The sequence below is a fragment of the Fringilla coelebs genome, assembly GCF_963513975.1.
Source record: "Fringilla coelebs genome assembly, chromosome: 1".
NCBI classification, from domain to species: domain Eukaryota; kingdom Metazoa; phylum Chordata; class Aves; order Passeriformes; family Fringillidae; genus Fringilla; species Fringilla coelebs.
The window spans coordinates 152,592,359-152,607,573 of record NC_140028.1 but is presented as its reverse complement, the minus strand read 5'-3'; the positions used below and the strand labels follow the sequence as shown (position 1 = coordinate 152,607,573).

At 53.4% G+C, this 15,215-nt stretch overlaps 1 protein-coding gene across 6 annotated transcripts in view; it reads right to left on the bottom strand.

Moving 5' to 3' along the window:
* Positions 1 to 15,215, bottom strand: part of MAP4 (microtubule associated protein 4) — a 152,002-nt gene that overhangs the window by 115,968 nt on the left and 20,819 nt on the right. For all 6 annotated transcript variants that reach the window (XM_084213525.1, XM_084213526.1, XM_084213529.1 and 3 more), the window contains exon 2: positions 5,449 to 5,500. The gene's annotated coding sequence lies outside the window, so the exon portion shown is untranslated. The remainder of the gene's footprint in view (positions 1 to 5,448; positions 5,501 to 15,215) is intronic.

Below are 15,215 nucleotides of genomic sequence, written 5' to 3'. Positions count from 1 at the left end.
GAGCCTTTAGCTTTAAAAGCTCTGATCACATCTCAGCAAGCAGAGCTGAACCCTTGGCTACAACAGCTCAGGAAAGGATTTGTTGGAAGGCTGGGAAGCAAAACCTGTGATCAAGGGAGAGGGGCACTCCTGGTGGTGGTGGTGCAGCCCCCAAGGACGGGCAGAAGGATAACTGAGCTTCAGAACGGGGTGTGAGGCAGGGAAGGTGCAGGGAGTCACCCCAAACCCCCCCAGGTGCTCTGAGGGACAATTCACAGCTCCAGCATTAGTGCAGAGGGAGGGACCTCCTCCCCCAGCCAGGGAATTCCTGGGAACATGAATTAGCTCAGCCCCAGAGCAGGAGCCACAAGGCAGCACCATCCACTCCTCCTGCAGCCCTGCAGCTCCTCCTGGGCTGCCCAGGGCAGGGACAAAGGCTCAGCTCCAGGGAAGTGCCTGGGAGCGTGTTCAGTGGCACATCCAGCAGCATTTCAGCCAGAGGGAGCTCACACAGTTCAGCAGGTGCATCCCCACCTCCTTCCACAGGGACCCAGAGGGTGCTGATGGATGAACCCAGCAGGCTCTGTCCTGATCAGCAGCAAGGAGAGCTGCAGGGGCAGGCCAGCTCCTCCTGGGGCCCCTGCAGCTCATCCCTGCAGCCAGGGATGAATACAAGAAAAAAAAAGATGGTGTAGAAAATAATCTCACCCCTAAGGAGTTGCAGCCAGGCCAATTATTTATCAAAGATCAGGAACAGGCCTGGCTTTAACAGGCACAGCTGTAACCAACGAGAAGAAGAGTGCTGTAAAAGAGTGAGGTGGTTGAGAAGGGAACTGGAGTCAGTGCTGTAAAAGAGTGGGGTGGTTGAGAAGGGAACTGGAGTCAGTGCTGTAAAAGAGTGGGGTGGTTGAGAAGGGAACTGGAGTCAGTGCTGTAAAAGAGTGGGGTGGTGTTGAGAAGGGAACTGGAGTCAGGGCTGTAAAAGAGTGGGGTGGTTGAGAAGGGAACTGGAGTCAGGGCTGTAAAAGAGTGGGGTGGTTGAGAAGGGAACTGGAGTCAGGGCTGTAAAAGAGTGGGGTGGTGTTGAGAAGGGAACTGGAGTCAGGGCTGTAAAAGAGTGGGGTGGTGTTGAGAAGGGAACTGGAGTCAGCTGGCTGCTCTGTGAAGAGGAGAGTCAGTGCTCTGAGGAGCTGCCCAGGAGGAGCACCAGGAAGGTGTGAGACCTTTGTGATGAGGAGACAGCATGTGGAACCCCTGCAATCAGATGGAAGGAGGGGGATGCCAGCCCAGCCCCCGAGCTGCTGCTGTTACTGCCTCCCAGCAGGGCACTTTATCCTCCCAGGCAGGGGGACACTCCTGCTCTCACATGATGTTTATTCTTAGAGAGGATCCCGGGGATTTTTCTTGAGCCGCTTCAGCCCCACAGCTGGCCCAGGGCCAGAGGAGCAGCGCTGAGCTCTGGGCAGGGAGCAGGGACAGCCCCAGCGCCACAGACACATCCCACTCTGGCTGTGGCACCTTAGGCAAGGAAGGCCTGGTGACTGAGGAGAAATAAGTGCCCAGGAAGTTGTTCCTGCCACACGAAGTTCATGCCAGAGTCAGTAAAAAAAGCAGATGACAGGCACAGAGTGAGGCCAAGTGACTGCTCACATCCAACAGCTGAGCCCAATTCCTCCCGGCTGAGCAAAGAACAAATTCTACATCGGAGCCTTTCTGCTGTCCTGACCTGGTTTTAATGACAAAATTCCTGCTGACTGAGAGATCAACCAACATTAGCTCCCAGTGACCAAGCACATCCAGCACAACCTCACTTGGGCAAAACTCTCAAAAGCAGCTGCAAACTCAAGGCTCTGAGACTCAGGCTGGTGAAGGCTCCAGTTTTTTTAGTTTTTCTTCTAGGAAATGAGCTCAAATGTTGCAAGGAGAAGAATGCAGTCTCAGTTCAAGTAGAACAGTGCCTGTGTGGCTTATCTAGTTAAAAAATGGGATGTGCTGGTAGGCAGGAGCTTGGGGAAATGCCAAGAGGAGCCACAGCACGAGGCCTTGTGTGAGCTCTTGGTCTCAAGGAGAGAATTGTCTGTCTCTGAAATGTGATGAGGTGGCAGCAGGGGCAAGAACAGTGCTTTCTGAATGAATTAATGCAGAAGAACGGCTCCCCCCTTCCCAAGTGCATGCAGGAAGGCAGGGGGAGGAAGGGAGGAGCTGCTGCAGCCCCAGCACCATTGTATTTACATTTCCGTGCTCCTGATAACAAACACATTCAAGGGTGCCTGGAAAACAAGGCTTTGCTTAGAAAACAAAAGCTGAGATTTCATGAAAGAAAGAGCAATAAAGACATTCCAGGTGTCCCTGCAGCTTATCAGGCATGGTGTGGTGGTTTCCTTAGGGAATGATTCATTTTCTTATCCCAGGTGTGGCTGCAGTGTCCTGGGCCACGCAGAGGTGCCCCTGGACACAGCAACTCCCTTCCAAAAGGGGAAAAGAGGGGAATAAATAAATAACTGTTCAGTGTATAACTGAAAAAAACCCCACCCTTTTGATTTTAGTTCAGGGTGCTTCCCACATCACTTTAGGAAAGTAAAACCTTGAGTGGTAAAGTGACTCAGAATCCTCAAATTCCTGAAGGGTTTGGGTTGGAGGGACCTTAAAGTCCACCCAGTGCCACCCCTGCCATGGCAGGGACACCTCCCACTGTCCCAGGTGCTCCCAGCCCCAGTGTCCAGCCTGGCCTTGGGCACTGCCAGGGATCCAGGGGCAGCCCCAGCTGCTCTGGGCACCCTGTGCCAGGGCCTGCCACCCCATAAAACTGACCCTAAAGATGTGGGTTTGTGGGGGCTTTTCCCAGTTAGAGCCATTGCACAACAAAACACAAATCCATCCAGCAGGTAACGTTTGCAGAAGTGTCTTCTCCCCATGTGTACACCTGGAACCAACACCAGAACCAAGTGAGGATCCAGGTGCCACTGTCATTCCCAAACATTCCCCTGGGCTTGGCTGCAGAGCTCCCAGTGGAGTGAGCAGGAGGAACTGGGGGATTCCTGAGGGACAGTCTGAGATTAGAGGTGTGTAAAGAACCCAGGATATCCTCAGCCCGGTCACTCCAGCAGGAGCAGCCCAGCTCCTTCCCCGTGCCTGCTCTCCCAGCTGCCCCAGGATGTGGGGGAGGAAGCTGCAGCTCCTCATCCTCACACTGAGCCTGCCTTACACATTCCCAGATAAATCACTCCAGGAAGCACTTGAGCTGCCCAGTGCAGCCTGGGGGAAGCACCTGCACGTCCTGGAGCCCTGGGCAAGGGCAGTGGAGCCAGGGCTGCCCCAGGCAATCCTGCCACAACTCCGGTCTGCACGGCGGAGCAGGGCAAGGTCCTGATGGCAAAGTCACCTCCTGGCCAGGCTGGGAGGCACAGCAGAGTGTCAGAGCTGCAGGGGGCTGCAGAGCACTCTCCTTGCTCCAGGTGCTCCTGTGAGGAGCAGCACACTGGACTCCATGACCCCTAAGGGTCTCTTCCAACTGCAGATATTCCATCAAGTCCAAACCCAGTCCAGACATCCCAGGAGCCTGGCAGACCTTCACACCACACCGGGCCAAGCCAAGAGAGCAGAAAAGAGGAACAATAAAACCCACTCAAGAGTGGCAGGTGAGGGAGGAGAAGACCAAGCTCTCCCATTCCTCTGTCACCTTCCCTTCCCGGCTCCTCCTGAGGAGGTGACACCCTGTGACCCCGGCAGGTCCACCCAGGCCACGGGGACAAGCACGTGGGGACAAGCTCTGGGCAGGCCCCCCTCCAGCCCACCCAGGGGAGATAAGCCATCTTCCCTGGCTTCTCTTCAAGTGGCTTTGAGACAACAGCTTAAGACGGTTTGGCTGGTGGCCACAGCCCTGGGAGTGGCAGCAGGAATGCCCAGGGAGCCTGGGCACAGCCCCTGCAGCGCTGGCAGCCCCTCCCAGCCCCCTGGGGAACTGGGACACAGGAGCCTCTTCCCGTCCCACCACGAGCAGGAGCATCAGCCCCACTGAAAATGAAGGACTCTGCACCTACAGGGTTATCTTTGCATGTGACACTTAAGGACACTGGAAAGAAAAAGGCACCAGAGGAATAATTTTATCCCATAGCTGAGTTTTAGGAGAGGCTCCTGTGACCTGCAGGCAGTTCCAGGAGATGACAGTGATAGAGCTGGTGATGGTAAATCAAGGTGTTACAGCTCTGTCCATGTGACCCCTCTGCACTCCTGAGAGCCAAGGGTCACTGCCACTGACAGCTCAGGAAAAGGCAGATGGATGGCTCAAACAGGGAAGAAAACAGCAGATATTCCTCTCAGGACTCCAAGACATAACCAGCATTTGAGAACAATCCCAAACTGCTCTGCAGAAACACCTGGGTCTCTCAGTCTACACAAAATCAGGAATAAATTGTAATTCCTCCCCCAAAGCACATCAGGTGAGCACCTGCACCTCAGACATCCCCACTGCAGAGCTGAGGGCAGATTCCAGAACTGGAGCTGTGCTGTGCCTCCCCCAGAGGACAGCTAGGATAAAAATCCTGCATGATCTGCTTCTCCCAATTCCCAACAAATCAAATCAGACTTGTTTTTCTTAGCCTAGTTTACCCATTTTAATCTTTTGTAGTCCTCTTACTGTGATAAAAAGAAGATTTGGATGACCAAGTTAAACAAGATGTGAGCCCTTTGAAGCAGAAAAGGCAAGGAAAGAAAGTGGCCAGAAAAGATAAGCCTGGAGTTCCACACCAGCCCTGTTATCCCAAACAGAACCCCAGCAATGTCTGAAACATCAATGAATACCTGAAAGGCTGGAGCCCCTCTGCTCCGGAGCCAGGCTGGAGAGCTGGGAATGTTCCCCTGGAGAGGAGAAGGCTCCAGGGAGAGCTCAGAGCCCCTGGCAGGGCCTGAAGGGGCTCCAGGAGAGCTGGAGAGGGACTGGGGACAAGGGAAGGAGGGACAGGACACAGGGAATGGCTCCCACTGCCAGGGGCAGGGATGGGTGGGAGATTGGGAATTGGGAATTCCTGGCTGGGAGGGTGGGGAGGGGCTGGGATGGAATTCCCAGAGAAGCCATGGATGCCCCTGGATCCCTGCAGTGTCCCAGGCCAGGCTGGACAGGGCTGGGAGCAGCCTGGGACAGTGGAGGTGTCCCTGCCATGGCAGGGGTGGCACTGGGTGATCCTTAAGGTCCCTTCCAGCCCAAACCTTTCTCTGACTCTGTCTGGAAGGGTTTCAAGGGGCAGGATGTAAAAGGAGCAGTCATTAGAAGGTTTCTCAGAGCAGAATGGAAGGTGAGTGCATTCCAGCCATGCCTGCTCCACACAAGCTCCCAGGGGCAGAATTCCCACCTCACATCTCTGGCTGGGGCTGCAGTTCCCAGCACAGCTGCTCTGGTGGCACACACAGCTGTACAAACCCTGATTCTGAATGAAACACCTCCTGCTGGGTCAGCAGAAAATCAGTTCCTACCTCAGAGCAGGTGTTCCCTGGGCAGGTTCTTCAGTCCTCAGGAGCTGCTGATCTGCAAGACAAAGCAGAGGGAGCTGTGTGAGCACAGAGCCCTGGATGGCAGGAGTCAGGGATGCTGGGACATGAGTGCTGCTCCTCAGAATTAACTGAGGCCTGGGAGGTTTTGCTGCAGTCCCCCTCCAGTGAGCCAGGCAGCTTTTCTTGGTGTTCCCTCCTCAGCAGGAGTAAGATCTCCTGAGTGAGGGAGGGGATCCTGCCCCTCCACTCAGCCCTGCTCAGGCACAGCTGGGGTGTCCTGTCCAGCTCTGGGCTCCCCAGCCCAAGGAGCTGCTGCAGAGGGTCCAGCAGGGGCCACAGAGATGTTCAGGGCTCTGGGGCATCTCTGATGAGCAGGGACTGCAGGAGCTGGGCCTGCTCAGCCTGGAGAAGGGAAGGCTCCCAGGGGATCCCCTCCATCCACACAAATCTCTCCAGCTGTGTGCAGGAGGAGGGTGCCAGACTCTGCCCGGTGCCAGCACAAGGAGCAGCGGCCACCACCCAACCCAGAGCAGTTCCAGCCCAGCAGCAGGAGCAGCCCCTGTCCATGGAGGGGCAGAGCCCTGCAACAGCTGCCCAGGGGGGCTGGAGTCTCCTCTCTGGAGACATCCCCAACCCCTGGGCACAGCCCAGGGCACCCTGCCCTGCCAGGGGCTGGCCTGGCTGGCATCCAGAGGTCACCTCACACTCCAACCACCCTGGGATTGCTATTTGCCATCAACACCTGCTCAGCTGTTCAGGATATTCCACGAACACTGTGAGCCACTTCTCCCTCGTTGCACACCTTAATAGGTTTCTCCAAACACAGCATTAAAGCTGAATTAATCCAGGCTGATCAGGACATCCCTGCCCTAAGCAGCATTTCAGGTGCTCAGTGAATGGCTTAAGAGCTCACAGGGCCCCTGGCAGTCCCTGTCACACCTGCCCAGCCACCTGTGACAGCCACATCCCAGTCACGAGCCCACCCTGATCTGCTCCAGCTCTTTTCCTGCCTTTGCTGTGACTCCAGTGCAGCTGCTCCCACCAGATTTACCAGGAACCATCTCCTCACCTGGCTGTCCTGCTCCAAATTTTTCTACTCAATATTTTATATTCTGTTGCTAATGTTTCTTAATTGTGAAGCAAACACAGCTGATAAAAAAATTTCTATCCCAGTAATTACTCCTTCCAGCCCCCTTGCAGAAGAGAACATAAACTGAGCCACAGTGTTAAAGTATTTCAATCCCCATGGAGAAATAAATGTCCAACTTGTTCTCTACCACTGCAAGTCATCAAGCCAATCTCCCAGGAAAATATCATCTCAGTCAGACAGAAACACCAATCCACGCTCCTCTCCCCACAGATGGACATTTCGTGTTCCAGGGAAGTGAAATGCCAGAGCTTTTAGCTAAAGGAGGAAACAGCCCAGTGTAAAGTGTCATTTTAGCTTCAGTGAAGCACTCAGGAGGGAGAAAAGCCTTCCAGATGAGCCCTGCTCCCTTCAGAAGGGCTGGGAAGGTGAGTTACCACATTAATTAAGGAAAGGAGGAGTCTCTGGGGCAGGATTCAGCTGCACCAGGCGCTCAGTGCCTTCCCCAGAGGGACACTGCTGACACACACCACAAAGCAGCACCACACCTCCTTCCTCCACATCCTTCTGGGCAGGTGACCCCCCCTGTGACCAACTGGGACCCCAGGGTCCTTCTCTCCAGCTCCTTCCACCGGAGAACACCCCCAGCCCCTCCAAGGCATCACAGCCCCCCTGGCTGCTGCCCTGGCCTCCAGCCCACTGCTCTTGCTGAGATCCACTCTCACACAGGAGATTCCAATCTCTTTGCACTGAAACCACCAAAACTTTACCTTATTTGTTAAGAAAAACAACCCAGAGACCTCTTTTTTTTGGGCAGAATTGCAGAAAATGAGAAGCAGGAGCTGCTTTTTTAGTGCTGCTCCAGTTCAGATGGGGCAATGCTGGGTCAGCCTGGTAACTGTGAGATAAAATCCACCACAGCTCCTCGGTCTGGGCAAACCAACCTTTCCTTTGGTAAAGCTGCACCTCTAGCTGCTATCTAAATAACCCCTGAAGGGCAGAATTCCTGTGCTGTGGGGGTCTTAACTGCCCCATTGTAAAACCGATGCTCTGTAAGTTAGGGGGTGTTCTCACTGACAAGCAGAGGTGTTAAATATCTAAAAACCAACAGATTTGCTGAAATTGAAGGTGTGGCTGCAAAGATTTCTTATGTATTGGGTCTTAAAATAATCTGAGAGACCCTACCCCATCCCTTCACATGATAAATTGAGGAAGACTCTGGCTGTTCCAGAAGCTTTGCTGAACAGGAGAAAAGCCATATATCCAGCAAATCCCAGCTCCTGTGGCCATGGCTAACCAGCACTGCTCTGCAGTTTGGAGAAACACCTCTGAGAACTGTTTTAAGGAGCAGAGACAGCTGTCCCTGCACTGTGACCCCAAGCTCCCAACTTCCTTCCTTCCTCCCCAGCACTGTTTCCCCAGAGCTGCCAAGGAAAAGCAGCCCAAGGCAGAGCAGGGATCCCAGGAATGGCACTCCCCAGGGCCCTGCCTGCACTATCAGGGAACAGGCACTGCCTGGCCTGCAGTCTGCTCCCTCTGAGATCCAGTTCCACATCCTGCACCAGCAGTTCTTGTTCCTCAGCTCCTCTGCTCCCCATCCTGTTAGCACAGAGCATTCCAACTTCAGAGATTCCCCTCCCAGAAAAACTGCATCCCATTAGCACACTGACTACCCCAGTTCCCACCCAGGAGCTCAGCAAGCACAGCCCATCTCTAACACCCTGCTTATTCCTGGGAGTTCATAGCCAAAATCATATCCACATTTCAACCCCCTTCAGGGTTTTGTGATTTTGATGGTTCTTACTACTCTTAGTAGCACCTACTCATCTCTACCAGTTTGCAAGGACAGCCCCTTGCAGGATGAACTCCCAGCTCTGGCTGCTCCTGGGAAAAGCACTGAGCCCATCTTGGTCAGGCACCCAAAAAGGATGCGAGGATCCCCGCTGGCCAGTCTCCAGCTGCAGCACCCAGGGCTGTCTGTGTGCACAGTGACTGTGCCAGCCCCAGCCCAGGATGGCACAGACAGGGAGCAGAGCAGTGCCTGCACTGTCAGTGTCCCAGCCCCAGCCCAGGATGGCACAGACAGGGAGCAGAGCAGTGCCTGCACTGTCAGTGTCCCAATCCCAGGATGGCACAGACAGGGAGCAGAGCAGTGCCTGCACTATCAGTGTCCCAATCCCAGGATGGCACAGACAGGGAGCAGAGCAGTACCTGCACTATCATTGTCCCAATCCCAGGATGGCACAGACAGGGAGCAGAGCAGTGCCTGCACTATCAGTGACCCAGTCCCAGCCCAGGATGGCACAGACAGGGAGCAGAGCAGTGCCTGCACTATCAGTGTCCCAATCCCAGGATGGCACAGACAGGGAGCAGAGCAGTACCTGCACTATCAGTGTCCCAATCCCAGGATGGCACAGACAGGGAGCAGAGCAGTACCTGCACTATCAGTGTCCCAATCCCAGGATGGCACAGACAGGGAGCAGAGCAGTACCTGCACTATCAGTGTCCCAATCCCAGGATGGCACAGACAGGGAGCAGAGCAGTACCTGCACTATCAGTGTCCCAATCCCAGGATGGCACAGACAGGGAGCAGAGCAGTACCTGCACTATCAGTGTCCCAGTCCCAGGATGGCACAGACAGGGAGCAGAGCAGTGCCTGCACTATCAGTGTCCCAATCCCAGGATGGCACACACAGGGAGCAGAGCAGTGCCTGCACTGTCAGTGTCCCAGTCCCAGCCCAGGATGGCACAGACAGGGAGCAGAGCAGTGCCTGCACTATCAGTGTGCCAGCCCCAGCCCAGGATGGCACACACAGGGAGCAGAGCAGTGCCTGCACTATCAGTGTCCCAATCCCAGGATGGCACACACAGGGAGCAGAGCAGTGCCTGCACTATCAGTGACCCAATCCCAGCCCAGGATGGCACAGACAGGGAGCAGAGCAGTGCCTGCACTATCAGTGTCCCAGCCCAGCCCAGGATGGCACAGACAGGGAGCAGAGCAGTGCCTGCACTATCAGTGACCCAATCCCAGCCCAGGATGGCACAGACAGGGAGCAGAGCAGTGCCTGCACTATCAGTGTCCCAATCCCAGGATGGCACACACAGGGAGCAGAGCAGTGCCTGCACTATCAGTGACCCCAGCCAGGTGGAATGCACTCCAGAGCCACTGAGGCTGGAACAAAGAAGGAATGTGCCATTCCCCACCTCGGCAGCCCCTATCAGCTCCCTTCAACCCCCTACACAAGCAGCACTGTCTGTTTTCCCACCCCAAACTCAGGAGTGTTTCTGTGCCCTCCACCTCGGAGTTTCCTGTTCTCTCACCCTTCAGGCCTGCTTCCCAAAGCTCGGGATAAACAGCTCCCTTTAAATAGCTCCTGTCTCCAGCACACAGGGCACGGAGATCACTTGATAGAGGAGCCAGGAGGGGCGTTGCCCATCCCAGCTCCAACATTCCACATGCAAAGCAGTCCCAGGGTGTCGGGTGCCGGCTCCAAAGGCAGAGGCTGCTGAACCCTGAGCTAAATATACACCCTGGCCATGAAATCCAGGTTGGGCAGCTCAGATTTCCATCCCTGCCTCTTCCCAGCAATAACCACAACAACCTGACAAGGAGTCACAGAACCACAGCATGGTCTGGGGTGGAAGGGACCTTAAAGATCTCATTGGAATCTCTGCCACGGGCAGGGACACCTTCCCTGAGAAGGAAAATTGCCTTTATGGCCACAACCTCCTACACTGTCTCTCTGCCTGTTCCTGAACTCACCAAGATCCTAAACCGAGAGTTTATTCACAAATACATGATGGATTTTTTTTTTCCTTCATGGGCACCGCTGCCCGATACTCAATGAATTTTTGTTCAGCATCAAACTCCTGTTCTTACACTGGCACGAGGCATCTGCATAAGGGTGACAGTAAATCCTAGGAGAAATGGATAATGGAGCTGGGCAGGGGCTCAGCCTGGAGCAAAGGGGGCTCAGGGGGCCCTTGTGGCTCTGCACAGCTCCTGGCAGGAGGGGACAGCCGGGGGGTCGGGCTGTGCTCCAGGGAACAGGGACAGGAGCTGAGGGAACGGCCCCAGGCTGGGCCAGGGCAGGTTTGGGTTGGACAGCAGCAGGAATTTCCTCATGGAAAGGGTGCTCAGGCCTTGGAACTGCCCAGGGAGGCTGTGAGTGCCCATCCCTGGAGGTGTCCCAGGAACACCTGGAGGTGGCACTCAGGGGATTGGGCACAGCTGGGACTCGATGGCCTTGGAGATCTTTTCCAACTCAAGTGATTCTGGGATTTGAAAGAGACTGCTTTCACATTTAACTGCAGGCTTTTGAGTGGAGCTTCTCCCAAGAGAAGTTGAGTTAGACTAATAATTTAAAGAGTCTTCAGAACACAGGATGTATTTGCACTGCACTTGAAGAGTGAAGCATTTTCTAGGGAAATATTCATGAGCAGCAAGTCGGAGCTCCACGGCAGTCACGCAAGTCCTGCCGCCTGGAGAAGGAGAGGATCCTCCCCAGACCCAGGTAGAACAGGGGAGGATGAAGGCCCTCCACTGCAAAGCAAGCAGACACTCTTTGGCAGCATCCACATTTCATCCTTATCCGAGGGGACAGACTTTAAAATGAGAGTCTGGGGCAGCGATTGGGGCTGACAAAGTCAAAGCCCAGTGAGGTTCATACAGTCAGACAGGAAATAAGCAGCTGCACAAGCCGGGCTGTTTTTATAGCACCACGGATTTGGGGATGTCAGGAGCAATTTGAAAAGAAGAAACAACGTGCAATGACTCTGGGAAGTTGAGGAGTGACTCACGGGTTGCCACAGTGCCGTGTCAAGGACCAGCCAAGGACCTTCCCAAAGGGCTCTGGAGGGCTGGGCAGAGCACCAAGGGCTGCACTCACCTGGGAAGGAAACTCCCAGAAGCCAGAGCCCTCTGCTTTGTGAGTGCCTGAGACAGGAACGTGGGAGAGACGGTGTTACACATAAACTCTGTGTGACAGGAGGCTGCAAACACCCAGACAAGCTGAGATGAAGGACTCTGACACAAGCGATGCGTAGAAAGATTCAAAGATATTTCCGAAGTGTCAAAACAAGACAAAAAAAACCTTTAACATCCAGATTCACACCAAAAGGAAGCCAGCACCAAAAGCCAAGGCAGAAATTGCCCTTGGTGAGAATCAGCAAAGCCTGTCCGTGCTCAGCAGAAGCTCAATAAAAAAAGAAAGTGATTTAAGCAAGAGCGAAGTGTCTCTTTTCACAGCTGAAGGACTCTGCTGCTCACAGGACTGAATTAGCTAAAATTAGCTCTCACAGTTGCATTCTCACCAGCACCTCCAGCCTCCCGTGTGGATGAGTAGTTTTGGTGAAAGCAGCTTTAATTTGGATTCAGAGCATGCAAATTTAAGGAGAATAGTGATTTCTGACCAGCTCCTTCCATGAACACTGATGCATAAAAAACACTGACTCTCACATTCAAGTTTAATCCTCTTCTGAAATATTTATTTTTGGAACAATTCAGGGAACAGAAAGCCTTCAGCCCAGACGAACTCCATCTAAAAATAGATGGTTTAAGAATTCAGGAATTCTTCCTACTGTTCTGTCTGATCAATACAGATCCACTGTGACTCCTGTCATCTGCTTTATTTGTCAAAGCACATCCCCACACCCACCCCCTGCCAGCATTATCCAACCTGCATCTTCTGAGATACTACAGGCCAGAAATAGCATTTTTAATGATCTGAGATTCATAAAGACTCTGTTGCACACACATTATACATTATACAAGGAGCAGCAAGAACAGAGTCAACTCCTGAACTATGAAATCATCCTTCAAGGCTGGAGCTCTTCCAGCACCCATTCTGCCCTGGCTGGGGAGCATTAATGAGCTGTTTGATGGCAGCAAGGAGAAGAAGCAGCTTTCATTATCCAAATGTCAGTTGTCCACTAATGAGAGGCTCTAAGCCTTCCTGAGAAGCCTTCCTGCACCAGGAAGGATGGGAAGGAGCTCCTTGATGCCACAGCTGAGTTAGAGAGACCAGGAACATCCTCACAGATCAAATCCTGCTCTCCACACCAGGGCTGCTACATGCAAACAGATCTGAGAATGGCCCTGGTCCACGGCAGCTCTGGAACAGCACCCACCAGTGTGTGGGACAGGAGTTCTGCCCAGGATCAAAGGCTGCAAGAGCAATTCTCCTGAAATGAAACATGCCAGCACTACCAGGAGTCACCAAACATCCCATAACTCATGAGCACAAGGGCTGCCAGAGACACCAGACTGTGAGCAGCTCTTACTGAACCTTTTTTATACTCACATCACCCCAGCCTCCTGGGAGCTCCAGCAGCCCAGCTCACCTGGCACTACACAAGAGCAAAGCAGCACAAAAGCCTCCCCAGCCCACAACTGCAACAAACAGGGCATTTGTAAGGGATTATCTCTCAGTGCCTTTTTAAAAACTAACACTTTTACTGGTTTTTACAAAGTCTCTCAGCCAAGGTGTAACAGGCTGTTCAAGAGGTCCAGCACAAGGATCCCCCTGTTACTGCACACACCATAGCCAGAGCAGCAGCAGCAGGACTGGGCTGCTCCCCCCAGCTCCCTGGCAAGGCTGGAGATGCTTCCAGAACAGCCCCTGGGGTTTATTCCACTTGCACCCACAACAAACTCTTGCTGTGCAGATCCAGGGCTCAGTGGAATGGTCAGCAGTGTTAGGGACAGCCAAAAATCAGAATGTGCAGCCATGTCCTGCCTGCACCTAAAGGGGCTTAGGTAAAAGACAGAGAGAGAAAATGGTGATAGAACAAGGGGTGATGGGCCTCAACTGAGAGGGGAGAGACTAATATCAGATATTGGGAAGTGGGAATTCCTGGCTGGGAGGGTGGGCAGGCCCTGGCACAGGATGCCCAGAGCTGCCCCTGGATCCCTGGCAGTGCCCAAGGCCAGGCTGGACAGGGCTTGGAGCAGCCTGGGACAGTGGGAGGTGTCCCTGCCACAGCAGGGGTGGCACTGGGATGACCCTTAGGGTCCCTTCCTTTCCAATCCAAACCACTCCATGACTCTGTATCAAACAAACCCATGCCCCCAGAATGGAGAATTCCCTAATGCCAGTGAACTACTAAACATTGGCTTTGCTCCACTTTGGAAAAGGAAAACCAAGAAGGAAGCTGCAGGCACCAACCATGATTTTACCAAGCCACACCAGATGAAGCAATGTTGTCTGCAGTGTCAGCTCAGGCCCTGCTGTGGGCAAACAGAAGCAAAGTTTGGATTTCCCACCCCCCTGGGCCCTGCAGGCTGCCACAGACACAGCTTCAGAGCCAAACGGCTCCTGGAGAATTCCCAACTGTCCCTGACATTTATTAGTGTAAGAAAGCATGAAAATTCATGAGCCTGAGATCTCCTTAGGTTTTCAAGGCTGATGCCTGCCAGGTTTCATAACGCCAGGGCCCAGCTGCCCACGAATGTCTGCTCACCTACACCAGGTCACAGCCTGTGACCTGTCCTGGGGATGGAGGGGATTATCCAGGGGCACGTGTGGGTGGCAGGGAGCTGCAGGTCTCAGCTCAGGACAGCTGATGGACCTCAGTGAGCACTTCCAAACCCACCTGTTTCATGGGATGTTATGGGAAAGGATCCATGCAGAGATCAGTGGGTGCTCCTGGAGCTGAGCTTTGCTTGGTGCTTGTGACTGGAGCATTTTACAGGGACTCCAGGGTGGTGGAACCACTGACCTGTGCTGCTTCACCCCAACTCACAGCTGCCCCAGGCCTGACCTATAAGCACAATAGGGATTTTGGATTTATTTAACTCCGGGCTTTTCAGGTGGGAAACTTATTATGGCCGTAGATTTTGCATGGATGCTTCAGAGGAAAAAAAGAAAAAATACCGAAGTTCAACAGAATACAGGCTGGCAGCATGACCAGGACAGTGGGATAAAAGCTCTGAAAATGCATGTTATTTGGTTAATAAACATATAAATATTTCCATGAAGGTCATCGATATCCATTTCTATAAACCCAAGTCTCATGGCCAGATGTGCCCTCAATAAAGAGCAGCAGATCAGTGTGACAGGTTAAATAAGCTGTGTATTTGAGGGGAAGTATTTCAGATGTGCAGGAACACACAGGGAGAGCGATGCAGGCATTCCTCATGTCCCCAACAACCAGTCCCACCAAAGGTGATGAACACTAAGATGAATCCACCCCACAGCAAGCTCAGCCTCTCCTCTGCTCAGTGATGGCTTTTTATGAGCTGCAGAATAGGACTGGATGGGATCTTGGGAGGGGATTCCTGGCTGGGAGGGTGGGCAGGCCCTGGCACATCTCAGAGCAGCTGTGGATGCTCCCTGGCAGTGCCCAAGGCAGGCTGGACAGGGCTGGGAGCAGCCTGGGGCAGCGGGAGGTGTCCCTGCATGGCAGGGGAGGATGGGATCAGACAGAAGGTCCTTTCCAACACAAATCACTCTGGGATTCTAGGATTTTGCTATTACCTTTCCACATCAGTATGGGGACAATGATGATACAGCAGATGCTTCATCACTCTTTTTAGGCAAAAGGATTACAACTTTTGATTTTTAAATGATGCCAGACAGCAACACAAGCAGTGTTAGAGCAACACATTAAAAACCAAACAATCTTTATTTTCCACTGCACAACAGCAGGTTCAAAGTCTCAA